The sequence below is a fragment of the Myotis daubentonii genome, chromosome 6 (genome assembly GCF_963259705.1).
Source record: "Myotis daubentonii chromosome 6, mMyoDau2.1, whole genome shotgun sequence".
Taxonomy (NCBI): Eukaryota; Metazoa; Chordata; class Mammalia; order Chiroptera; family Vespertilionidae; genus Myotis; species Myotis daubentonii.
This window is the reverse complement of record NC_081845.1, coordinates 89,554,906-89,582,115: the sequence shown is the minus strand read 5'-3', so window position 1 is coordinate 89,582,115 and position 27,210 is coordinate 89,554,906. Positions and strand designations below refer to the sequence as shown.

General features: G+C 48.9%; 2 long non-coding RNA genes across 2 annotated transcripts in view; both read right to left on the bottom strand.

Annotated features, from left to right (window-relative positions):
- The window catches only part of LOC132237366 (uncharacterized), a 109,033-nt gene that overhangs the window by 76,099 nt on the left and 5,724 nt on the right, over nt 1-27,210 (bottom strand). The gene's annotated exons all lie outside the window — the stretch shown is intronic.
- Nucleotides 14,302-19,683, bottom strand: LOC132236563 (uncharacterized). The gene is made up of 2 exons (XR_009453327.1): nt 19,436-19,683; nt 14,302-16,558 (listed from the first exon to the last, which is right to left on the bottom strand). It is a non-coding gene; the product is annotated as an uncharacterized LOC132236563 (long non-coding RNA).

Here is a 27,210-nt window from a genome sequence, read left to right as displayed (position 1 = left end):
GCTGATCAATGATCCTCTCTCATCATTGATGTTTCTGTCTCTCTTCCTCTCTGAAATCAATATAAACATACATATATACATATATATATATATACACATATATACATATATATATACATATATATATATATGTATATATATATATATGTATATATATATATATAAAATGACAACAGCCAATACAATAATAGCTATCTGGTGTGAATGAATCAAAATTGTATCTATTTTTTGGTCAGATCAGCAAAACATATATGCTTTTTTTTGTGTGCCGCAGAATTTAGTAATTAGTTTATGTGTGCCGTGAGACAGAAAAGGTTGAAAACCGCTGCTGTAGGCAGTTGTAACACATTGTGACACAGTGGTCGGAGTTGTGTAATGCCTTGAGCTAGGACATGATGGTGGCCATGAGGTCATTAGACGATAGGAAATGTTCAACTCCATTATAACCTGATGAGACCACTGCTGAGTGTGTGGCCTGTTGTTGACCGAAGCCATTATGCTGCACCTGCCTGTACGTTCTATACACAAATTGTACTTTTACAACATGTGTCGATAATCGTGTTTTGATGCAATTGGTTGCCTTTATAATATGGCACATTTTATTGTACGCATTTAAAAGCATGCCAGTTAGAAGTCCACAGGTTCACCTGACGGTGAAGGTTTGTCCAGAGGGTTTGCAGCAAGTGTCCTGGTCACTAGCATTTCCAAGAGCTCGCCCCGCAGGTGTGTCCTTGAGGAGGTGGGGGCGCGAGTCCACATGGGGACCAGAAGGGAGGTGGGAACAGGGCCGTGAGAGGCAGGGGTGACAGTAGATGTTAGGAGCTAGCAGCTCGGTGATTTAGGGGCTGCCACTGTTTGGGGGGCTCTGCTACTTGATGCTGTTTGCAGGGCCTGCTGCGTTCTGGAGGGAGGCACCAGGAAAACTGCTTCCCATCCCCCGTTGCCTGACACTTGCTCACGCACAGCCTCTCCCCAGCCCGCCTCCCCTACCCTCCCTCACACTCTGGCTGCTCTAAGCAGCTCCAGAAGGCCTCCTTCAGACCCAGTGCTTAATGCCCTCAACAGCCACATCTGGCCCCAGGGCGGCTCCTCCCAAGGGACATAATGATCCCAGGACAATTGGCCATTTGTGCTCCCAATAGGACAGCGGCCCAAGGATTGGGAGAGGAGAGGGCGGGAGGCAGGAGGTTGAGGAGGATGCCAAGGCGAAGGAGGAACCGGGATTCCTGGAATTTCTGCCTCCTGAGCCAAACTCCAGGGCCGAGCTGGGCAATAAACAGAACTTGGGCACAGGCAGGACTTTGGCCGTGGACTCCTGGGACATGCGATTGTGGGCGATGGCTCACCAGGCCCTGGGGCTCCCGGGGCTTGGGGCCCCAGACCTCATGATGGGGCTCCTAACATATAAGCTACTACTCACTTATCATAAGGAACGGAATCCCTGTCCCTGGTCACAAAACACCTCTCTCTCCACCAGCGACCCAAAGCCTCTTCGCCTGAGCCAGGGACCCACGCTGGTCTGGTCTGGAGAAGCCGGGGGCTGAGCCGGCTCAAGGACCCGACTGAAGATGGGCACGTTGGGGTGAGCGGCCTAGGCCCTTCCAGACCCACTGTACGTCAGGCCGACGAAGGGAGTAGTGATCAGTGGTGCCATGACTTGAGTCGCCGTCACTGTGAGCTACGGCCCTCCAAGCCTGGCCTTTATCCCCATTTACCTGAGAGGAAACGGAGGCTCGGGGAGGGGAAGTAACCGCCCAATCTGGTGCATGGCGATCGAGGATCAGGACCCAGACTGGTCTGATGGCAGAGGCTCTGAGCACTTGGACAGGGCGGGTCCGAGCCAGCTCTGTCCCTCCAGCGCCCAGCCCGTGTCCCCCCAGAGCCAGGCTGGCACCTGCTGGGGTGCACAGTGTTGGCCCTGCTGCTGATTTCAAAACTATAAGCTCAAGGCACGAGGAAATCCCCGGTGAGGTTGTCTTCATGTACGAGAGGGGTTCTCCACCAAGGGAGAGAAAGGTCGGTGCTCAGAGGTGGTGGCCAGGAAAGGGCCTGGGGCCACTGCTGCCCCTTCCTCCACCAGCAGGTCCTTCCCTGGATGAATGGAAGACGCTGGGCCCACCTAGGCCTCCAACCTGCTCCCCCAGGTGCCCGAGGGTCACCTAGGCAGTGACCATCCTGGCTCTCAGCGTCCCCAAAGAGAGACCAAGCTGCCCCTGAGGGAAGCCCCGAGGCCCACCTTGAAGTAGACTTGCCCCAAATTGAACTTGAATCTGATCAAGTCTTTACATCCAGGTCACCATTTGTAGGGAACGCAGAGGACAGAGGCCTACAGCACCGGGATGTCATCGACAAAATGCAAGTCATACCACTTGTAAGAAATAAATAAATAACCAGAAAAAAAGAGATGGGAGAGAGGGCGAAAGATTGATCAGAAATTTATAGATTGCAAGGGGCTGGGAACAGACCAATCAATTACATGTATAGACCTTATTTGGCTCTTGATTCGAACAGTAAAACACAAAAGCAAGACAGCTTAACAATGTGTAACGTTTATGAGGCAATTGGAAATTGAACACTGAATGGACATTTGATGGTATTAAGAAGTTTTTGTTTATTTTCTCCCATTGACTATCTGCTGCCTCAATCTTTTTTGTTTTTATTGTGGTCAAATGTACATAACAAATTTACCACTTTGATGGTTTTCAAGTGTACAAGTCAGTGGAATTGAGTACATTCACAGTGTCATGCAACCACCACTGTTATTCATTCTCAGATGTTAATTTGGTTTAAAATATGTTCTTATTGATTTCAGAGAGGAAGGGAGAGGAATAGAGAGATAGAAATACCGGTGACAGAGAGAGTCATTGATAGGCTGCCTCCTGCACACCCCTACTGGGGATTAAGCTCGAAACCTGGGCATGTGCCCTGACCAGGCATTAAACCGGTGACCTCTTGGTTCATAGGTCAATGCTCAACCACTGAGCACCCTGGCAGGGCCAGATGTTAATATTTTTAAGGTGTAATCTGGTATTGTGGTTTAAGAAAAGACATTTTATTTTAATTTTATTTTTTTACTAACATTTTTTTCTCTTGCTGCTTTTAAGATTCTCTCTCTCTCTCTTTTTTTAATGAGACATTTTCTTTTTAGAGATTAAATAAAACGTTGATAGGATCTTGTCACCTCTCCGTTTCCCTGTCGCTGGTACATCCAGTCCCCGTCCTTGCCGTGGCCTCCAGCTCCAGCTCACCGCCTCTCCGGCACACTGCCCACCTCTCAGTCCTCGCTCTGTGTCTGCTTCAGCCACGTGGGCCTTCACGCCAGCGCCACACTGCCTGTCGTGGGCACTGCTGCCTTTGTGGGGCCCCTTCCTCCATAAATCATATTTTACAAATGTGCCAATATAAAGACCAACACATGAGTATTATATTTAAACACTTTGTTCCAGCTAGAAGTTCATTATTTTTTTCTGATTTTTAAAAGAAACTAAAACACTAACATGGGCTCCTTTGAGTATGGTGCGCCCCAGACACTGTGCCGCTGTGGCTAGGGGGTAAGTCAGCCTGTTCGTGAATTCAGTGTCTGCCTCCCCAAACACTCGCCCGCTGCCCTTCCTCCTGGCAAGCCCTACTCTTCCTCGGGGAAGTCTTTCCTGGCCTCCACAAGGCCCCACGCCAGCCCCTGGCCCATCACGCATGCCCGTGCTCCCCCACACCCTGGCTTCATGAGAAGCGTCCCAGTCGAGAATCATATATTAATGTATGTGATTTAATATTATTATTATTTTTTGCTTCATATCTGTCTCCTCCAATAGTTTGTCTGTCTCTGTATCCCCAGCATCCAGCCCGGGGCCTGGCATATGGTGGCACTTTAGAATAAATATTTGCTGAATAAACAAATACATTTGGAGTGGGAAGGGACATCAGTGGTGTTTTTAAATATTCAAATAGGAAAAAGACAAGTGTTTGGAAAGAACTATACCAAAAGGTTAACAATGTGGGTGTTTTTTTTTCGGGGGGGGGTGGTGAGGGGCTGTCGTAGGAGGTGGAAAGAGTGGTGGATTTCAGAGTGATTTTCACATAGTTGCTAAGAGACTAGATCTTAAATGTTCTCACCATAAAAGAGAAGCGTTAATTATGTGACATGAGGGAGGTGCTAGCGGGTGCTGTGTGGTAACCACACTGCAATGCCTACATGTATCGAATCAACAGTGGTATACCTTAAACTTACACAAGGCTATATGCAATTACATCTCAATACGAAAGAGTGACTTTTATTGTTTTGGTCTGCTTATGTGCGTTGCCCAGTTCTTTCTCAGTGAACACCTGTTGCTTACGTATTAAAAAGATTAAGCCTGGCCGGCATGGGTCAGTGGTCACTGTTGGATTCCTGGTCGGGGCACATGCCTGGGTTTTGGGCTCGATCCCTAGTGGGGGGTGTGCTGGAGACAGCAGATCGATGTCTCTCTCTCATCATTGATGTGTCTATCTCCTCTCCCTATCCCTTCCTCTCTCTCAAATCAATAAAAACATAAAAAAAGACTAAAAACCAAGCATCAGAGCAACATTTTTCCAGGCAAGCCCTGAAAGAAAGACCCTCTGACCAGGAGCTCCTTGAAGCGTGGCTGGTATCCTGTTCGCTGCACTGTCCCCCGGGATGGGCACACTGCAGGGGCTCCTATTTGCTGCCTGATGCTGCCCCTGGGGGTCTGGACCGAGACGGGGACTGGTCGCTGCGGGGAGGATGAGATGGAGGCTGCACGCTCGCAGCAGGTGGAGAGTAAGGGATGAGTTGCGGGCAGAAGTATCGGGACTCAGAGAGGAAGGATTCACCTCAACTGGACAACCGGGTGGATCGCAAGGTTTGGAATAAGGCGGAGAGAGTACAGCAGGCGGGAGGGCCATGAGCACACCTTGGGGTTTTGTTATAGGTCTGGTGCTGCAGAAGCCCAGAGAGCAGCGGGGACAGAGGACCAGGGATCCAGGAACCTGAAGAGACAGATTCAGGGATCACGGCACCCAGATGGTTGCTGTCTTCTCACAGCTGGACCAAACTGCCCACTCCCGCTCCCGCTCGCAGGCTGGGAAATGGAAACGTTAGCAGCTGTGGCTCGCTTCGGAGCCCTTGGAGAGGGAGAGGAGAGGAAGCATCGTGAGGCAAGGGTGCAAACCGATCCCGGGTCTGAGACAGATACCGGGAGAACCGGACCAGCCTCTGAACCCACAGCTGGAACCGAAAAAGACATCGATTGCATGTACCGATCAGAGTCCAAGCTGAAGTGCAAGGAGACAAACGCACAGGAACCCAGAGAGAGGCAGACCTTTCTGTTGGGTAAAAATCACTGCCTGGAACCGGCTGAGTCTTCCTTCAGCTCATGCCTCGACTGGAGCCACTTTTCATTCCGGGTGCGTCCTTGCTCTGCAATGGGCACATGAGTCACCAGGAAAAGAGAATCCGATTAACAAAGATTCAGCGAGACTACAGCTGTGGCCAAAAAACGGGGCGTGCCCGCAGAGCAAGCCTTCCCCTCAGGCAGCCGGGTTGCCATGCACGCCATTCATGCCTGCTGCTGCTTCTGTGCCCAGATCCGACTGTCAGGGGACGTGCCGTTTAGATGAAGGCAGGGCAGCCTCCAAGGGTCTCATTTCAAAATGTGATTGTCCCTTCCTGGCACATCTCAATGGCTAAGAGCTAGTTGCAAATCTGTTCCCTGTTCTCTTTGAGGATTAGCTGGGATCAGGACCCTAAGAGAAAGGAGTTTAATGAGGGCAGGGCAGGACAGAGGTAGTCGTGTGCTTTGATATGATGCAGGGGGCAGGGGCCAACTTTAAGGCTGCCGGCGTGGGGTGAGGATGGGGTCCGCCATGGGAGGGACTACGTGAAGAATAGCTGTGCTGTTCCAGATGTGTGTGGGGACCGGATGGGCTAGTCCCGGAGTGGCTCACATCCTCCCACAACCCTGTGTGTCTCTGTGGACTGTTCTCATGTGGTCCATGATTGTTCCTCAGCTGTATAAGGAGATCCTGCCAATACCACGCTGGACACATTGTCTGTGCTTTAACGCGATGAGCCCTGGGAGAGGAAGCTCTGTGAGAAAAGCCCAGCCAGAAGCACCCAGCAGGCATACTGGTCAACTTCAGCATGTTTTGCACACTATAGCATCTGCAAATAACAAAGAACTCCACACACAGCTGCAGTCTCTACAAACAGCTAGTGGCTCCGTAAACACCTTCCAGTTCTGCAAACATCTGCATATTTTAAAACAATTACAATTTTTTCCCCCCTGGCCTGTGAGGCTCAGTTGGTTAGAGCGTCGTCCAGTGCACCGAAGGGTCTCGGGTTCGATTCCCGGTCAGGGCATATACCTAGGTTGTGGGATGGACCCCTGATCAGGAGGTCAGGGTGCATACAGGAGGCAACTGATCAATGTTTCTCTCATACATCGAAGTTTCTCTCTCTGTCTCTCCCTCTCCCTTTCGCTCTCTCTAGAATCAATGAAAAACATCCTTGGGTGAGGACTAAAAAGAAAAAGAGCAAAAACAAAATAAAACAATTACAATTTTAAATTGTGATTTAAATTTAAAACAATATTTACAAATGAGAAACTCTGCAAATAGGGATAGGCTCTGCAAACAGCTGTGGGACTGTGAACAGCTATAGGCTTTGCAAAAAGTGGCAAATCGACTCTGCAAAAGGTTGGACAACAGGCTGTGAAAGTTTCATCGATAGGCCCCAGCCTGACCATCACCTACCCTTTCCACAAAACATAAATATTAGGATGAAGATGGGAGGGAGGGTAGGAGGACAAGTGAATTTGACAAATCAAAGAGGTAGGGGCTCTGGTTGGGTTGGCAATGTGTCAAGATAATTCCACAAACATTAATGGAAGCATTTTTATGTGTTAAGAGTGGTACTGGCCTGGCCGGTGTGGCTCTGTGGTTGAGCGTCTACCTATGAACCACGGCCGTCAAACCACATGCCCAGGTTGCAGGCTTGATCTGCAGGAGGCAGCCGATCAATGATTCCGTCTCATCATTGATGTTTCTATCTCTCCCTTTTTCTCTGAAATCAATAAAAATAAATTAAATAGAATGGTAGTAGGCACAATGGAAAATGTGGAAACCACATGGAAATTCCAATACCCCGGGCCCTTCCTGGTGGCTGTTGAGAATGTCTGTTCACAGCGGTGGTAGATGTCCTTCTGAGTCATGATTACTGTGTGCCCGACTAGTGTCCTTGGTTACCAACTGGAGCACTGAAACCCCATCACTGCACACTGCATCTGAAGGCGATTGACGCCTCTGCGGATGGCATCAGGGCTGGGACAATCTTGTCTGTGGGGACTAAGTTCTCTAAGGGCAAAGAGTGGACAGTCCTGGGGGCAGGAGTCCATGCATGATCCTCACTTGCTCCTGTGTGTCCTTAAGGGCCTGGGAAGCATGAAGATAATGTTGAAGCATTTGCTCAATTAAAGCAGGAGGAGATGAACACTGGACACAAGCACACCTGCTGACGGCTGGGGGAGAGGGGTGGCTGTTGTGAGAGGAAAGAAGTCCTAGGGATTGTTGAGGCCAATGCACAGACACACTCTGGCTAGGTGGCCTTGGGGAAGTCTACTTAACCTTTCTGAACTTTAGTTTCATGTTCCATGGAAAATGGGGGTAGAAATAGTACCTACCTCATAGTATTGTGGTGAGGATTGGGTGAGTTCAGTGATGGCCTATGATGAGCTTCATCTAAATTTGGTGACAATGATTATGATGGCCTTGGTGCTGACTGTGGTGGTGGTGATGACGATGATGAAGAAGAAGATGATGGTAGTGGTGGTGGTAATGATGTTGCTGATGCTGATGGAGATTGTATTCGCTTCCTAGAGGTGTTAGAACAATGTATCATAAATAGAGTGGCTTAAACAACAGACATTTTTTGTCTCACAATTCTTTATTGTCTCTCAGTACATATAAGTATGAGATCAAGGTATGGGCAAGGTTGGTTCCTTCTCAGAGGAATATGATGGAGAATTTGTTCCATGGTTCTTTCCTAGCTCCTGGGGCTTTGCTGGCAATCTCTGGATTTGTTTGGCTTGTAGAACCATCACCCAGTGTCTACATGGCATTCTCCCAGTGTGCCTGTCTTTCCCTGTGTCCAACTTTTCCCTTTTTATAAGGACACCAGTCATGTTGGATTAAGACCCACTCTAATGACCTCATCTGAACTTGATCACCTCCAAAGACCTTACTTCCAAAAAAAATAGGACTCCAACATTTTTAGGGAGGACATAACTCAACCCATAGCAGTGATGAAGGAGATGGTGATAATGATGATGATGATGGTGGTGGTGACAATATTGGTGGTGACGTGATGGTGGCCTTTCTTTTTCTTGCCTCTCTGTAACGAAAGCAGGCTCCTTGCACAGTAAAGAACTTTCTGCTAGACCTTGCCCATTGTAGGCCCACAATAGATGCCCGTTGCACTGAATTGCAGTCAGCCCCACCCTGTCGTGACCTTGCTGGGTGACTGGGTTGGGGATTCCCTATTCTCTGTTCTGAGTTCCCACCCCCCAACCTGAGACAGAGGGCCATGCGGGGTGGGGAACTCAGCCAGGGAAGCAGGAAGCCAGCTTTGAGCTAGCAGGACTGAGTGGATATTCCCAAGGCTCCGAGCAAGGCAGAGGCCATGTTGTTTTATAAGTGTCTGTGTAAACAGATGGCAGGGAGCAGTGGTTGTGACAGGAAGGGTTGATAAGACATGAAGAGTCATAAACACTTCAGCGCAGCCTTCATCCCAGCCGAGCCTGGGTTCAGTGTTTGCTCAGGTGTGGCCCTTCCCTCGCCACAACACGAACTGCATCGCCTGTTGCCCCGGGGAAGGAGGGGTTAATCTGGGATGGAAAATAAATAAGCACACACTCCATGGCAACACCACCACCCGACCCACAGCGCACCTTCTCACAGTATTCCACTTTCTAAAAGTTGTGTAACCATAGTCTCCCTAACTCTCTGCCTTTTGCAAAGCACTAGGTATACTTCTGTGTGTTTTTTTTTTAAATAATTTATTCTGAAATAATTAAAAAATATTTTTATTGATTTCAGAGAGGAAGAGAGAGGGAGAATGAGAGATGGAAACATCAAGGATGAGAGAATCCATTGATCAGCTGCCTGCTGCACGTCCCACACTGGGGATCAAGCCCACAACCTGGGCATGTGCCCTGATGGGGAATCGAACCATTACCTCCAGGTTCATAGGTCAACTCTCAATCACTGAGCCACACCAGCCAGGCTATTTTTAAGAAAATACATTTTATTGATTTTTAGAGAAAGGGGAAGGGAGAGGGATAGAGAGATAGAAACATTTCATCAGGCAGCTGCCTCCTGCACGCCCCCTACTGGGGATTAAGCCTGGAACCTGGAGCCTGGGCGTGTTCCTTGACTGGGAATTGAACAAGTGACCTCTTGGGTCCTGGGTTGACACTCAACTGCTGAGTCACACCAACCAGGCCAGCCGGGCTATTTTGAAATAAATTTGAATTAACAGAAATTTGCAAGAACAGTACTAAGAACTTTCTTAACCCCTCCACCCAGATTCTTTAACATTTTACAACATCTGCTTTGTCATCCTCTCTCCTTTTATTTTATTTTTTAAAAATATGTTTTATTGATTTTAGAGAGGAAGGGAGAGGGCGAGAGATATAGAAACATCAATGATGAAAGAGAATCATTGATTGGCTGCCTCCTGCACGCCCCCTACTGGGGATCGAGCCCGCAACCCAGGCATGTGCCCTTGGCCAGAATCGAACCTGGGACCCTTCAGTCCGCAGGCCGACACTCTACCCATTGAGCCAAAATAGCTAGGGCTCCTCTCTCCTTTTATATAAGCCCATTCATCTTTTTCTGAATTTAACAGCAAGCTGCAAACATGACGCCCATCACCCCCAAATACAAGAAAAATCTCCTGTCTGAATCACTGCATGGCTCCACAGATTAGGGAATGACATTGGTACACATTCCCGTTCTGTCCACAGTCCCTGTTCAAATGTTGCCGCTGTCCCAACCACGCCTTTTCCCTCTTGTGCTGCAGGATGGAGCCGAGGACCACGCATTGCATTTAGTTGTCCTGAGCATCCATCTCCTTCAGTCTAGACCGGATTCTCCACCTTTCCCTGCCCTTTGTGTTCTTATGAGTCTTAGGCCTTCTGTTCTGGAGGTGCCCCTCAACTCGCTTAGAAAGCATAAGCCCTGTGAACAGTGACAACCTCATGTTTTCTCCTAACCAGTGGTCGGCAAACTGCGGCTCACGAGCCACATGCAGCTCTGTGGCCCCTTGAGTGTGGCTCTTCCACAAAATACCACATGCGGGCGCGCATGTACAGTGTGATTGAAACTTCGTGGCCTATGCGCAGAAGTCGGTATTTTGTGGAAGAGCTACACTCAAGGTACCAAAGAGCCGCATGTGACTCGCGAGCTGCAGTTTGCCGACCACTGTCCTAACCAGATCCAAGCCCTATGCTTTCTTGACAAGAATACCAGAGAAATGACTCCATGCCTTCATTTCTTTTTTTAAAAAAATAAATATATTTTTATTGATTTCAGAGACGAAGGCAGAGGGAGAGAAAGATAGAAACATCCACGATGAGGAGAATCATTGATCGGCTGCTTCCTGCACGCCCCACACTGAAGACAGAGCCCGCAACCTGGGCATGTGCCCTGACGGGGAATCGAACCGTGACCTCCTGGTTTATAGGTTGATGCTCAACCACTGAGCCACTATGACTGGGCCATACCTTCATTTCTTGATTAAGTTAGTGTCTTCCAGGCTCCTCACTGCCAAGTCACCATCTCTCCCTTCTAATTAATACATGCCTTGTGGGGAGATTTTATGAAATTATTCCCAAATCCTGATCCTCATTGAACCTCTGCCCACCAGCTTCACTGTCGGTTGACAGCTCCTGTCTGAATCAGACACCACTATGGTGGTTGCCAAATAGGACCGGTTCCCCCCCCCCCCCCACCAGCTTTCCTCCTGCCATTTATTAGTTGGCATTCTGCTATAAAGAGACCTTCCTTTCTCCCCCATGTGCTTGTTTATGTCAGGATCAGCTCAGGGATTCCTATTTCATGTGATTAGTTAAAATCTGTTAATATTATTATTTAGTTTGGTGTTCAAATTGTCCCAGATTGGGCCACACAGACCTGCGTCAAGCTGACTCCTTCGACATGTCCCCAGCGTTCTCTAAGCATTTTCTTACTTCCTGGCACAATAACACGTTCCGGGGTCATCTGTTCTTTTCTTGCTCCAGCTCTGGAACCAACCATTTCCAAGAGGTTCCTTTTAGTGGAGGATAATGTTTAGACACGGAGATCGGCTGCTCAGTATGTTCTCTCAAAAGGTAGAGCCAGGACATCCCTGTACATACAGCCCTTCTCACTGTTCACGGGGCTTATGCTTTCTAAAGTTTCCACCAACATGGCGTTAGCGAACGCGGAACCATCGCCCCTACGGAAAACACAGGCTTAGGTTCCTGTGAGCCTCTGGTTACAACGTTTTCACCGCCAATCAATTCATAACTTTGTTTTATGGGAGTTTGTGTGTAAAGACTCCTTATTTAATTATATTGTTGACACTGAACTCAACAGCACTGTAATTCATGCCTGAACAGAGCTTATCTAACACGCTGTTTCTCCGTAAGGCACATCGAAGCTTTCTTGCGCTTGGGAACACGGGACGGCACTTCAGCTGCACCTGGGGTTTGTTTTAAACAGCAAAATCGCCAACCACAAACACAGAAACAAAAACAACAGGGCCCTGCGCAGACTGCGAAAGGGACGCGTTTGCAGGCTGAGGGTTGAAGCAAGAGAGCGGAGGGCCCCTTTGGAGCTCAGCTGGGAGCATGCCCATTGAACAATGAGAGTTTCGCACCGACCTGTGCGCGTCTGTGAGTGACCTTGGAAGTGCTGCGAGTGTTTATTTTGGGGATTGCAAACACATTTCAGCAAGTCGGCGAATTTGCAGATATGGAATCTGTGAGTAATGGGGATTAAACTCACACAACTCAATAGCAAAAAAACAAACAGTCCCATCAAAAATGGGCATTTTTCCAAAGAAGATATACAGATGGCCAACAGGTACATGAAAGGAGCCCCATGTCACCATCATCAGGGAAATGCAGATTGAAACCACATTGGCTGTCACCGCACACCTGTCAGAATGACTGTTCCAAGCAATCACAGGTGTTGGTGTGGATGTGGAGTAAAGGGAACCCTTGTCCGCTGTTGTGAGGATGTAAACTAGTACCGGCACTAATGAAAACAGTATGGGAATTCCCCCCCAGAATTAAAAATAGAACTACCATCTGACTCAGCGATTCCATCTTTAGGTATTTATCCAAAAGAAATGAAAATGCTAACTGGAAAAGATATATGCGCCCCCATGTTCATTGCAGTATTATTTACAACAGCCAAGACATGGAAACAACCTGTGTCCATCGATGGGTGAATGATAAAGAGGTTGTGATATATATATATATATATATATATATATATATATATATATATTCTAATATATATATTATCCCACCATTTACGACCACATGGATGGACTTCAAGAGTAGTATACTGAGTGCAATAAGTTAAACAGAGAAAGGCAAATGCCATATGATCTCATTTATATGTGGAAGCTTAAAAAAATAACCAAACCAAACCAAAAGCCCTGAACTCAGGGAGTAGATTGGCCAGAGGTGGTTGGAGGGCAGGTGATATGAGTAAAAAGTGTTCATACAAACTTCCAGCTATAAACTGAGTAGGTCTCTGGGATGTCATGTACAGCACGGCGACTTTAGCTGATAATAGTGTATCGCATATTTGCAAGTTGCAAAGAGAGTCAATCTTGAAAGTTTTCACCACAAGAAATGAACTTTGGAACTGTGTGTGGTGATGGTTAACTAGAATGACTGTGCTGATCATTTCACAATATATACAATGTTAAAATTAATGTTGTTCACCTGGAACGAATAGCATGTTACATGTCAATTACATCTACATTTAAGAAAGGCCCGGCTGGTGTGGCTCAGTTGGTTGGAGCTTTGTTCCATAAACTGGAAGGTTTCAGGTTTGATCCCCGGTCTGGGTGCGTCTGGGAGGCAACTGATCAATATTTCTCTCTCTCTCTCCCTCCCTTCCTCTCTTTCTCTAAAAAATAAAATAAAATAAAATAAATCAATAAAAAGTATTTTAATGTAAAAAATCATGTTTTTCCTCCATATACATACCACGAACATATGATACACCCACACAGACACCCATACTATTCCAGTGTCTATCTGTGTAAATGTATTTTAAAAGCATGAGTTCATTTCAATGCTTTTTATTCCAATCCCAAGCCTCGTGATCCTCTCTAGCCTTCCTCTTCCCAGTCTGTAAAGCACCCCTCTGATGGTGAAAAGCTCTGCTTCCACCAAATATATTTGCTTATTTGCTCAGTCAGTTTACCTTCCTGGCCCACAGCCTGTGAGCTGAGTCCTCAGTGCTTCCGTGCAGCCCCTGCCCTCACCGCCTCGCTCCCTCTGCGGCCAGTGTGCCGATCCTCTGTGAAAAGAGGAGACGAAGGGGCAAAGGGAACCGACAACCATCACTACCATACAGGCCTTGTGAGGGGGGCTGGGGAGTATTTTCTTCCCATTTTACAGAAGCGGCTCGAAGAAACTGAGCGTCTTGCCTGAGGTTGACAGCGAGTAACCCCAGGAGCTGAGGGAGTGAAATGTGCTGGGCCTCAGAGTAGGGGTTCTCATTCCTGCCTGCGCACTCAATCCTGGGGACGCTTTTCAGAAAGACTAATGCTCAATCCCCACCCCAGGAAAAGAGCAGGGGATCTGGGGAGGGGATGCTGGCAGTGTTTGCTTGATGCTCTCTGGGGCACCCCGATGAGTAGCCAGGGCTGAGAGCCACTGCATTAGGGCCATGTGATCCCAGACCAAATCCTCACATGCCACTTACGAGCTGCACCATCATAGATGAGCCTCAGTCTATGCATCTGTAAAATGGAATTTAGTAACAGCTTCTTAGAGTGTTCAGTCTTTCCCTGTAGCATTTGTATGCTATGAGCATCATGAATCCAAAGGTCCCCTCCCACCTCAACCCCCTCCCTGACCCTCATGACTCTCTGTCGCCCTCCACCTGGCCCAAGAGAGGCCATCAGATCCATTCCTTTTGGGGTCCTTCTCACTCCCTCCCCATTTTTCATCACAGTGCTTTTCCTTCTTTTTGCTCACATGTTCCCAGCCCTTTTTAAATGTCACCTACTCCAGGAAGCCCTCCTAAATTAACTGAGATCTCACTATCTCCCCTTTCTGAGCCACAATATTTAAACATTTTTTTTTTTTTGGTGGTAAAATACATATACCAAGTTTGCTATTTAACCATTTTTAAGTGTGCAGTTCAGTGCCATTAACTGCATTCACTGTGTTGTAGAACCATTTTCACTATCACTAAAATTTTTCATCACCCAAACAGAAATTCTGTACCTGTTTCTATGCAATAACTGCCATTCCTCCCTGAGCCTCGGACTCACTTTCCACCTTATGATCTTGTCTCTATATTTATGCTATATATTCCACATGAAGAGAATCATCCAGTATTTGTCCTTGCGTGTCTGTCTTTGTTTGCTTAGTATAATGTCTTCAAGGTCCATCCATGTTGTAGCCAGTGTCAGAATTTCTTATTACGGCTGAGCGCTATTCCATTGTATGGATAGAACTCATTTTGCTTATTCATTCATCTGTTGATGACACTCGGGTTGCTTCTACCTTTTGGTTATTGTGAATGATGTTTCTATGAACATCAGCATCAGGTATCTGTTTGCGTCCCTGCTCTGGACCAGGCTTTTAAAGACAACGTCATAAATTGAGTTGTTCTGTTTTTAGGTCATTGTGTGTGTAAATTCTATCTCCTCCTAGGCCACAGGCTGTATCTTAAACTTGTCCTGGGCCCCTCAGCACTGTCGGGCCGGGTGGTTCCTCAGGGAACGTGTGCTGATTGATCGAGTGTGACATCCAGGTAGGAGGGAGGTGAGTGTTGGTCACAGGCCATGTCCGGGACCAGCCTCTAACAGCCAGGCTGATTCCAGCCCAGTTTCTGGGTTGAGGGAGGTTGGAGAGAGGTGAAGAGAAGCGATCCAAAGCCCAGGACTGGCACCCTCTCCCCAGTGTTGATTTGGCTTCTCCGTAAAAGAGACATACACTTCTAGGTTTTTATTCAGACTCCTCCCTCGGAACATGAACTTAGCCATCTTTTCAGTGCCCCCTGAAGGTTCCCACCTGTCAGGCTGGGTCACAGCTCCCAACTTTTGTTCCTGCAGTTCTCCCTTCCCAGAATCCCCTTCCCCCTTTTTCCCCCTGGCTGCCTGCTACTCATAGTTCAAGGCTAACACACCGCCTCCAGGAAGCCATCCCGGGCCCTGTATCTGCGTCAGTTGCCCTGTTTTGATGTACCCACAGCATCTGTACTTAACCCATGTTTGGCATATACGGATGAGTTATAATAGCTGAGTCACTTCTACTCTCCCCCCGTGCCCACCTACCACCCCATATAAGGCATTCCTGAAGGTCTTTCTTCTTTGCACTACTCATCGGTGGCACACTGCCCAGCACTTAGCAGGTCCTCGATAAGAATCTGTGTAATAAAGGGAGATGACTATAAAAGATCTGAGTTTGATGCTTAACTGTTGTTTTTATTTGCTTTTTCAAAAAAGTAATACATTCACATGATCCAAAAGTCAGTCTCTCTCACTCCTGTCCTTAGCCACCCACATCCCCTCTCCTTTTCGCCCTGTTCTGCTCTGTTTTCCTCCCCTTCATAATCTATCTTGAAGATAATTCTGTCATCACATGAAGACTGTCCCACTTTCCTACACAGCTGTGTAAATTCATGGTTTCGCTAGACCGTCATTTCTTGAACCAGGGCTCTCCTGTGGACATTTAGGTTGTTTCCAGCTCTTTGCTAATGCTAGCGACGCTTCCATGAATTATGTTATCCCTATGTCATTTGCGGCATGTATGATCTGCAGGACAGCTCAGTGAAATTGCTGCGTCAAAGAGGATGTGAATGTGTAAGTGTGGAGTGAGCGTGATTGCTCTCCACAGAGGTTGCTAACGGCTGTTAAAGATCTGGTGGTTTGGAGAGTTTGCCCATCGGACACTGGTCTTGTGGCAGCTGAGTGACTCCCAAGAAAAGTGTTGATCCAGGTTGTCTTCAAGCAGCTTATAGGATTGCTGGCAGCAGCATTCTCATCATCATCATCATCATCATCATCATCATCATCATCATCATCATCTAAAAGCCCTTGAAATGTATTGGGTAACTGACAGTCTGCCAGGCTTTCCAGGGAATAGACACCACCCCTCTCCTCAGGGAACTTCTGCTCTCAGAACCCACCGACTCCGTCTGTCCAGGGTCCGCAGGGCTCAGCGACCTCAGGCAGGAAACAGGCGTGAGTGTCGGACGTCACGTCAGGGTGAGCTGAGCAAGGTGGTGAGAGACAGAGTCGTTCAGGGGCCCCTGGAAGCAGAGCCTGAGACACAGATTTGGGCACGTAGTTTATTTGAGAGGCAGTCCCGGGAAGCAGGAGTGAGGGAACGAGCAGGCTGCGACAGGGAAGGAGGGAGGGCCCTGTCTGAGTTGCGGCCGCGGGGCCACTGCTGTAGGCAGGGACACCCTGAGAAGAGGACAGGCTGTTTCCTAAAGGCCCGATCTCCAACTGACTGAAGGTGGCCCCTGCCCTTCCAGGCTGTGAGCTGGACCAAATGGGCTCCTGAGATGGTGGGGGAGTCGGGGGGAGAAAGCAACTGCCTCATGGAGGCATGAGTCTGAGCTTACACGGGAGGGCCCACCACAGGGGGCTGAGACCAGACCCGTGCCCAGGAGATGCGATGCAGGGAACAGGGGCAAATGCATCAGACAGATGTCAGAGGGGGTGATACCTGGGAGGGCGGCCAGCTTGTTGCTGATCAGCCCAGAAGCCTCTGGAAGAGTGAGCAAGCCGCAGGAGCTGACGTTTCTTGAATCTGGGATTAGAAGTCAACCTTGGCTCCAAAGCCTTCCGGTTTGTTTCTGATAACACAGTGACGAGGACTCTTCCTTCTGTCAGGGAGGCCATGATGGTAGGTGGTGTCTCAAGTTCCAATATGTGATCATGTTCTACACTGCTCCCAGCCAGGTCCCTCCCACTGCTGCCCAAAGACAATGACATGTGACATCATCCCCTCAGGGCTGAGACCCTCAGGGGATGGCACCTTGTGGTGGCTCAGAGGGAACTTTAGAGAAGCTCAATTTCTAAATTTCTTTTTTTTTAATATATATATATATTTATTGATTTCAGAGAGGAAGGGAGAGGGAGAGAGGGACAGAAACACCAATGATGAGAGAGATTCATTGATTGGCTGCCTCCTGCATGCCCCCCATTGGGGATTGAGCCCCCAACCCAGAAACATGCTCTGACCAGGAATCGAACCGTGACCTCCTGGTTCATAGGTTGACACTCAACCACTGAGCCAGGCTGGCCGGGCCAATTCCTAAATTTCAATTAAGAATTGCATTTGATCCCAAGAAACCAGAAACACCAATCAGAAAGGATATATGCACCCCTATGTTCATAGCAGCACAATTCACCATAGCTAAGATCTGGAAACAGCCTAAGTGCCCATCAGTAGATGAATGGATTAGAAAACTGTGGTACATCTACACGATGGAATACTATGCTGCTGTAAAAAGGAAGGAACTCTTACCATTTGCAACGTCATGGATGGAACTGGAGAGCACTATGCTAAGTGAAATAAGCCAGTCAATAAAGGAAAAATACCACATGATCTCACTCATTCATGGACAATAGAGACCATTATAAACTTTTGAACAATAATAGATACAGAGGCAGAGCTGCCTCAAACAGATTGTCAAACTGCAGCGGGAAGGCCGGGGAGGGTTGGGGGGCAGGAGGTAGAGGGGTAAGAGATCAACTAAAGGACTTGTATGCATGCATATAAGCATAACCAATGGACATAAGACACGGGGTGATAGGGGAGGCTAGGGGACTGTCTAGGGCGGGGGGATAAAATGGATACATATGTAATACCCTTTGTAATACTTTAAGCAATAAAAAAAAATAATAATAATAAAAATAAAGTTAAATAAAAAAAATAAAAAAAGAATTGCATTTGGTTGCTAGTAGGAAAGATTCAAAATGATAACATCTTGCCTGGCTGGTACGGCCAGTTCAATTCCCGGTCAGGCACATGCCCGGGTTGCGGGCTCAATCCCCAGTAGGGGGCGTGGAGTAGGAGCCAATGGGTGTTACATTCTCACATTGATGTTTCCCTCCTCTCCTTTCCTCTCTCTCTAAAAATCAATAAGCTATTCTTAAAAAAAAAAAAAAAAGACAGCAACTTCATGAGGTCGAGCTTTGCTTCCTCCCAAGTAAAAAAAAGTCCATAGACAAGCCAGTCTAGAGTTGCTCTCACAACTCCATGAAGTTGTGTTGTAGCCACATTCCAGGCTCCTTCAAACTTCCTTCCAGCTTCCTTCCTCCCTCCCTTCCTTCTTTTCTTTCTTTCTTTCTTTCTTTCTTTCTTTCTTTCTTTCTTTCTTTCTTTCTTTCTTTCTTTCTTGTTGTTAATCCTCACTCAAGATATTTTTCCATTGATTTTTAGGAAGAGTGGAGAGAGAGGGAAAGACAGAGAGAAACATCAATGTGAGAGACACATATGGATTGGTTGCCTCCTGTATGAGCCCCAACTAGGGTACATGCCCTTGACCGGATTTGAACCTGGGACCCTTTGGTCTGCAGGCCCACCCTCTATTCACTGAGCCAAACCAGCCAGCACCAGCTTTCTTTAAAAAAATGTATGTTTTTATTGACTTCAGAGAGAAAGGGAGAGGGGGAGAGAGAGAGAAACATCAATGATGAGAATCATTGATCAGCTGTCTCCTGTGCTCCCTCTACTGGGGATCAAGCCCAAAACCCAGGCATGTGCCCTGACCAGGAATTGAACTGTGACTTCCTGGTTCATAGGTCGACGCTCAACCACTGAGCCACACTGAATGGGCTCCTTCCAGCTTTCTGTTTCTCCATCCTTTGCATGGGTTTTCATCTTGAGGGCTACCTCACTGTGCAAGATGGCAGCTGGAAGGATTGTGAGAGGGCAAAAGGCACCTGTCAGCTCAATCAGGATCCTTTATTTCCCCTGAACCCCAGCCCGACCCAGCCCCACAGATGTCGCATCAGCCACCCTGCTCTGAAAGGAGTATGGGAAATGTTGGCCACTTCCAACAAACAGCAGTATAAAGGGAAGAAGAGGAGGGTGGGTATGAGATGGCAACCAGCAGCCTCAATATAGGGCTCAGAGCTCCCCTGGCCCCCAAAGGAACTGGTTCTGATCCTGGGTGGGCCGAGTACCTGGAATGAAACTCCACCGGCTCAGCTTTCAACTGGTGGTAGTGATGAAGGTGATGATGATGTAGGGGGTGCTGGTGGTCTGAGACAAGTGGCCCAGGTGACAGCAGCCCCATTTGGGCAGCCCAGAGCCTCTGCCCAGGGGCAAGCAGGCTGTGGCTGTTGGTGCTGCTTGAAGCCTCTCCTATGACAGCCATCTGAGCTCTTACTCTTTTCCTCGTGCCTGGGCAGGGGGCATCCAGGATTTCAGGGATCAGTGGTTCCCAGGCCCATGGAGTGGCCCTGTCAGAAGGTGGCAAAAGGACGGGGAGGGGTAAAGGTCGGACAGCTGCACACCCATAACAGTTTGATCCATCCCCCACAAAGAATCAGCCCAACCCCTATCAATGCCCAGCCCTGATTTAACTGACCTCAGTGAAGATGAGGGAGAGGACCAGAGGGTCTCTTGCCCTCCCCCTCTCACGGGAGGGCTCAGGGCAGGACTCCTGAGGTGGGGCCTCGCCTGCCTGACAGAGGCAGCCTCTTCCTGACCTCTGAGAATCATGATGGAGGTGGGGGCGACTACCCACTCGTGGGGTAAAGTCTCCGTTTTCATGCTTCTTGCACAAGACTTAGTGCTCACCACCATTCCCAGTGCTTAAACATTAACCAGAGCCCAGTCAGGAGCTGTTCTGGGGGCATTGGCCCCACCAGGCTCTGAGGACTGCCACCCACAGGGCAGAGTTACTGATGGGGACTTCAGTGCCCTCTGCCCAGCTCCCACTCCTAGGCCCTACCATGTAACAACTCCTTGGCCTTGTTCTGTCTCCTAGATCCCATCCACCATTGCTCTGAGCTACTTTTAGCATAAAAGTGCCAGGTTTGTCTTCAGAATGCAAGGAGGGTGAGGAGATGAAGGGGAAGCTGGAATCAGCACAGCCACCTCTGTAGGCCCGGCTTTGACACCTGTGTGCCTTAGGCAAGTGGTAGAAGCCTTTCTGGGCCTCATCTGTGAAGTGGGAATAATTGGATGGATGGATGGATGGATGGATGGATGGATGGATGGATGGATCTAGAAGCTTTGCAAGTCTAAAGTGAGATGATGTGCATTTACAGATTGCTGAAGGTAGGGAACAGTACAAGAGAATGTTTAACTACCTCTTGGCTTGGCTACCTTCATCAGCATTTGGACAGCCTCACATGCTGAGGGATGACATTCTAGCTCTAAGTCTTGGACGCCAAGCATGTCACGGTTGTAGCTTAGTTAGGGTTTCGCAATCACTCAAAAGTTTCTGACACTTTCAACACTAATATATAATATTGGGAATTGCCCAAAATATTTTAGAAAGGTCATTTGGTCACTTTTCATATATGACAAGTATTTTTCAGTTAAAAATATATATCTTAGAAGTTATTAAAATTATATTAGAGTTTATTTTAATGAGACATGTATAATGTGTAAAGACTCATGTTGAGTTTTCCCAGTATAACCACTACTTATTATTTAAGGAAAAACATGATTCGTTGGACAAATTAAAAATGACAAGTTATATCATGTTTAAACTAAGGATTGAAAGTGTTTTGAAGTGGATTGATGTTGACTTATACATTAGAGCAACAACGGTCAGGAACTGTTTTAGGAAGCCACGTGTGGAATCCTTACATTCCACTTCATGGGAAATCAGCAGGTCCCTGTCACCCTGGCTAGTGTGGTTTCTATGTGATGAGAGAGATTTTTTTTCTTTCTTTTTAAAAAATACACTTTTATTGATTTCAGAGAGAAAGGGAGAGGGAGAGAGAGATAGAAACATCAATGATAAGAGAGAATCATTGATCAGCTGCCTCCTGCACGCCCCCCACTGAGGATCCAGCCCACAACCCAGGCATGTGCCCTGACCAGAAATCAAACCGTGACCTCCTGGTTCACAGGTCAATGCTCCACCACTGAGCCACACCGGCCGGGCAGAAAGACATTTTCTCAATGTCCCCGCACCACCCGGTGCGGCTGTGCATAGGCTACATTTCCAACAAACGCAAAGCCAAATTGGAAAGAACCAGCCCTTTCTTGTTTTGCTTTAATAGCATTTTTGAAGGACCCAAGACACCTTGTTGCGCTTTAAAATGCTTTTGATCAGATGAATGCAAATGAGGGGCCGCTGATCAGCATGTTGAGGCAATTGCGTAGCTGCTGGATTCTTATGCTTCGGTCTCAGCATTTTTTCCTCCTTTTCCTGACGATGTAACCAGCCACCGGGATAGGCCTCAGACAGCAAGTGACAATATCTAAAAACTATTCGAAGTTGTTGAACGGTCAACAAATTCTCACCAACCATCACGTGTGGCCGAGTAAGAAGCTGAGCCCCCAGAGGCTGAGTCACAAGAACCGCGCATTCGTTCACGCTGCAAGCACTCACTTCCCTGGGGAGGGGGGGAGGGGAGGCTTTTAAATTGGTTTCAACTTACTTTTGAGTAACTAATACGGTTAGGTGGCTTTATTTATTTAGTTTTTTAAACAGAAGACATTTCTTTTTTTTAAAAATATATTTTAATTGATTTCAGAGGGGAAGGGAGAGGGAGAGAGAAATATCAATGATGAGAGAGAATCATAGATCGGCTGCCTCCTGCACGCCCCCCACTGGGAATTGAGCCCACAACCCGAGCATGTGCCTGACTGGGAATCGAGCAGTGACCTCCTGATTCATAGGTCGATGCTCAACCACTGAGCCATGCCAACTGGGCATGGTTAGGGGGTTTTAAATGCGGAAACTATAAGAGCAAAGTGGAGTTGCTGGGACGGAGTGAATGTGCATTTATAATTTCAATAGCTGCTGCCAAGTTGTTTGGTTCCAATTGCCATGCTCAGCAGGAAGACCTGAGTGCTGTTTCTACACATCTTTGCCAAGTAACGTTTGATCCTGGCCAATCTGATACATGAAAGTGATATGTCAGTGCTAATTTTAATGTGCAATTCTCTTATTGCAGGTGAGGTTGGGCATCTTTTCAAATGTTTAAGAGTCATTTGAATTTTTTCCTAGCTGGTTTGGCTAAGCGGATAGAAAGTTAGCCTGTGGACTAGGGGGTCCTGGGTTTGATTCTGGTCAGGGGCACATGCCCGGGTTGTGGCCGATCCATGATTCTCTCTCTTCATTGATGTTTCTATCTCTCTCTCCCTCTCCCTTCTTCTCTGAAATCAATAAAAATATTTTTTAAAAAGATTCATTTGAATTTCCTTTCCTGTGGTTTGTCTGTTGATATTCTTTGCTTACTTTTTTCTATTGAGGGTTGCAGGTTTCTTCTTATTGATTGGTAGGAGCTCTTTATATGTTAGGGAAATTCGCTGTATGTTTTCATATTAACCATAAATACGCCTCCAAGTTTATTGTTTGTCCTTTGGTTTTATTTATGATAGCTTCTGCGTTCAGAAATAAAAAAAAAATTGTTTGAAGTTGAATTTATCAAGTTTCTATTTTGACTTCTAGGTTTTGTGTCATAATCAGAAAGGCCTGTGGATTGAAGGGTCCTGGATTTGATTATTGTCAAGGGCACATGCCTGGGTTGGGGGCTCGATCCCCAGTACGGGGCATGCAGGAGGCAGCCAATCAATGATTCTCTCTCATCACTGATGTTTCTATTTCTCTTTCCCTTTCCCTTCCTCCCTGAAATCAATAAAAACATATTTTTTTTTTTTAAAAAAAGGCCTTCACAGTGAGGGAAGTATTTATTTTTTAGTATAGTTTTATGGTTGATAGTATTACAGATGTCTCCCATTTTTCTCCCCTTTCCCCTCCTCCCATCCCCTCCCCACCCTCCCCCAGTTCTTCACTATCCTATTGCCCGTGTCCATGGGCTATGCATGTAAGTATATGTTCTTTGGCTCATCCCTTCCTTGGTTCATCTCTTAGGAAAGTAATTATTTAACTTATTCACATTGAAAGGAACTGAGATGGTGACAGATGCCATCGCCTGCCTTAACAAAGAGTCCCAGGCTCAGAGACCTTGAGAGGCCTGGGCTTTCACAGGCCTTGGGCTGGTAGAAGCCGACTGCCTCCAGCCACTGCATTGACCGAGCGTGAAGACTGAGTGGGGCCCAGAGGCAGAAGGTCCACGCAGGGTTGGTGTAGAAGCAGCTCACCCGCCTTCCCTTCGGGGACAATGCTCAGGCAGCCCCAGGTGGAGAGGGGAGCTCAAGCGGGGCCTTGTTTCTGCAGGCTGCACCCCCTCCCTGACTGCTGGGAAGGAGGGGAGAGGCTGGCTGAAAGGGAGGATCCTCCGCAGGGAGCAGGGGAGATGTCTGAGCCCACAGCGGGAGGGAGGGCAGACAGTGGGGAGGCGCTGTCTGTCCTACCATCTCCTCTGGCCTCACCACCTCCTGCAGCGCCCCCGGCCCCCCCCCCCCCCCGCCCCCGACAGAATGCACCTCAGGGCCCAGCATCTTCCTCTTGAGCCTAGTCCTGTGGCTCCTTCTTTAACACCTGCACTGCTAAGAAGCAGGGCCTTGCTGGGTAACCTAGGAGCTCAGATGCCGAAGCGCCAGGGCCTGTCCCACCAGCAGGATCCTTCCAGGCTGCACGGGCCACAGCGATGTGTTCCCACGGCCCTATGGTTTTCTAAAAGTTGCCATTTTGAATTCTTTCTCTAAGAGTGCCCTCTCTGAAATTGTTTGAGCTTCAGGCCCCATAACCCACTGCTGATCTGCGTGTAAGCAACTCTAATGGTGGGATGTCAGGCAAGCGGGAGGCAACCTTCATTTGGGGGCTGGGAACCTTCCGGCCGGCTCCCAAGTCACGTCAGGCGAGTGATACCCGCCCAGTCAAAACCCAGCACAGCAATGCTGGTCTTGGGTCGCCGAGCCTGGCCTGGCCCGCTGTACTCGCTTTGCTAAGGGGTTGAAGGAACGAGTGAGTGAGTGACAGGCCCAAACTCTGCCAGAGGGTGAGGAGCAGGTAGGCAACTCTTGGCTGCTTACCTGCCTCTCACTCTTCTCAGAGGACACGGGGGTGAGAGCCGCCTACCCAGCCAGGAGCTGCTGGCTCCCTCCTCCTCCAGCCCAGCTCAGCAGCCACTTCCTCTTGGCTTCAGTTCGAGGTGCAGGTGCCCCTCGGTCACGGGGCGGGGTGGGTGGGGTGGGAGGCGGACCAGGGCCCTGTGTGTTTATTCCCCTGGGCCTGAGTGAGCAGGTGGTGTCCTTGAGTGAGAAGTATTCTGAGGCTGGGTGTGTGTGTGTGTTGGGAGGAAATGTGGGGGATGGTGGATGTTTCTGAGAGGGAAGGAGAGGAGATCAGCGCCCCACTGTCCACAGACACGCTCCACCTGCCTCCTCCCACACGCTTTCGGGTGGGGTTCCCCTTTTTCCCTTTCTGTCTGCCACCCCTGCCATCCAACCGGTCCCAACCAACAAGCTGGTCCAGATACTCTCGGAGGAGTGTGGCTCAGACCTCAGTTCTGTCTCCTGGGATTCGTGGATGGGATTAGCCACTCCTGTGGCCCATCTCCTTGTTCTCTCCAAGGCCCTGTAATTCCTGCTTCCACATCGTGCTGGGAGCTCTCTGTTCTCGAGCAGCTGCTGCCATTTAGGTAAAAGCCTCCATGCAGAGAGCAGGCTGGCGGTTGCCAGAGGGGAGGCGGGTTGGGGGGACTGGGAGAAAGGGGTGAAGGGATTAAGAAATGCAAATTGGTAGTTACAAAATAGTCCCAGGGATGCAAAGTACAGCATGAAAATATAGTCAGTAATATGTATGGGGCCAGGTGGGGGCTGGAAATATTGAGGGGAACACTGTGTAAAGTATCTGATTGTCTAACCACTAAGCTGTACCCCTGAAACGAAGACAAAAGAACATGGAAGGGAAACTGTAATTGAAAAATAGAAAAAGAGAAGAGGGGTTGGGTGGAGTGTGTCACTCTCAGACAGGGATCTGGGATGAATGGAAACAGGGGGCTGTTACAAAGACCCCAGAAGGGGTCTGAATCAGCATACGGGTTTTCTACCCCTTCCTTTTTTTATGTTTCATTGGCTTTTTTTAGGGAGAGGGAGGGGGGGAGGGTGAGAGAGACATCAATGTGAAAGCGATAGTGTACATTGATCGGTTGCCTCCCACGCTTGTCCTGGATGGGGATCAAACCTGTGACCTTCCAGGGCATGGGACGACGCTCCAACCAGCTGAGCCACCCGGCCAGGGCCCCCCTTCTTTTTCAAATGGATAAGTTATTCCTAGGTTATCCTTTAACATGCTCCAACATTCCAGAGGTGCAGGAGTGCTGAGTGAGGTGAAATTCCCCAGCCCCGTCCTCTCACCACGCAGGCCCCTCCTTCCGCGTGAGCATCAGCACCATCGCCCACCTCAGCAGCCGCGTGTGGCACGGGGCGTGGATGAGTTCACGCAGGCTCAGGCTTTCTTTTTTATTAGAGAAAACGTGGTGTGCAGCCACTTCAGGAAGCCGGCAACATCGCTCAAGCAGACACACTGCATGCCGGCCCCATGACGCAGCCCGTCTTCTGGTCCGAGTTCCTTTTCAACAGCAGCGCACATGTTTGCTCATCCCGAGACCGCGCGATGCTCAGCGCAGCCTCGAGTAGAGTACCAGAGTCAACACCGGAAAGATCCAGAATGCCCTGGAAGGCAGGGGGGATGAATCAGTGGTTCACATTCTCCCAGTGATGGGAGTGAACACGTGGCTGTGGCGACCGTGAACACAGCGCACACACGTGTCACTGCAGAAGCCAGAGGGAAAGGGGCCTGTTTCTCTCAAGTTTCAGCACAGCAATGACGAGTGTACAGCGCTAGGTATCAGCTAGTGGTTGCCTTTTGGGGGCGAGGAAGGGGCAACAAAGGGGGGGAGGTACCCGAAGTGCTGCTGGTCCCCAGCTGGGTTTGGACCTGAAGTCCGGGGACTACGCTACACTCGAGTCAAGGACCCACCAAAAAATGGGGGTGACATCATGGCAGAGGGGAAGCATCATGTCTGAGAAGCATGGTGAGCCCCACAGGGCTGGGGGGTTGGATGATCAGCCCCCAAAAGGCCTTCCCAGCCCGTGGGCCTGAGCCGTGTCAGAGAAGCGAAGGAGGTGGTGAGTCACACCCAGGATTCTAGTCCATAGCCTTCCTGTCCAGTTCAGCAGACACCAAGTGCCTGTGGGGGCACGGGTCCCAGTTCTCTAGGGATCCGGGACTTGGTCTCTGCTCTCAGGAAGCGCAAGGCCTGGTGGGAGAAGGAGGTAGCATCTAGAAAAACGGTCAGCAGGCAACAGGATACATGCCAGCAGGGAGGCCTGTGCCCATGCCACAGAAGCCCAGAGAAGGAGGCATCTGACATGAGCTGGGAGATGGCACGTGAGAGTCAAGGCCTGAAGGGCCACCAGGAACCACCGGTGAGCAGAGGGGTCCCCACAAGAGGGCCCAGGCAGGGGCCCAGCATGTGCGGAGGCTCAGCAGGGGCGAGGGTGGGGGGGTGGGGGGCGGCAGGCATGGTACTCCGGAACCACATTTCCTCTTCAGGGGAATGTCCCTCTCAGAGTCTCTACAATTAACCAGTCACAGTCACCTGGCAACTGTCATGGCCGGGAACTGGTGCAGAAATACCGAACCTTGGGGTGAGGGTGGGGAATTCAGGGAGGGCTGCCTGGAGTGAGTGATGCGGCACTAAGACCTGAAAGTCACAGCAGGAACTAGTCCCAGGGAGGGTTTCAGATAGGGGGACAGGATTCTGTGAGGCCCAGAGGCAGGGGTGGGGGTGGGATGGGGTTGGGATGGGGTTGGGATGGGGTTGGGGTTGAATTTGAGGACCAAGAGCTGCAGGAGAGG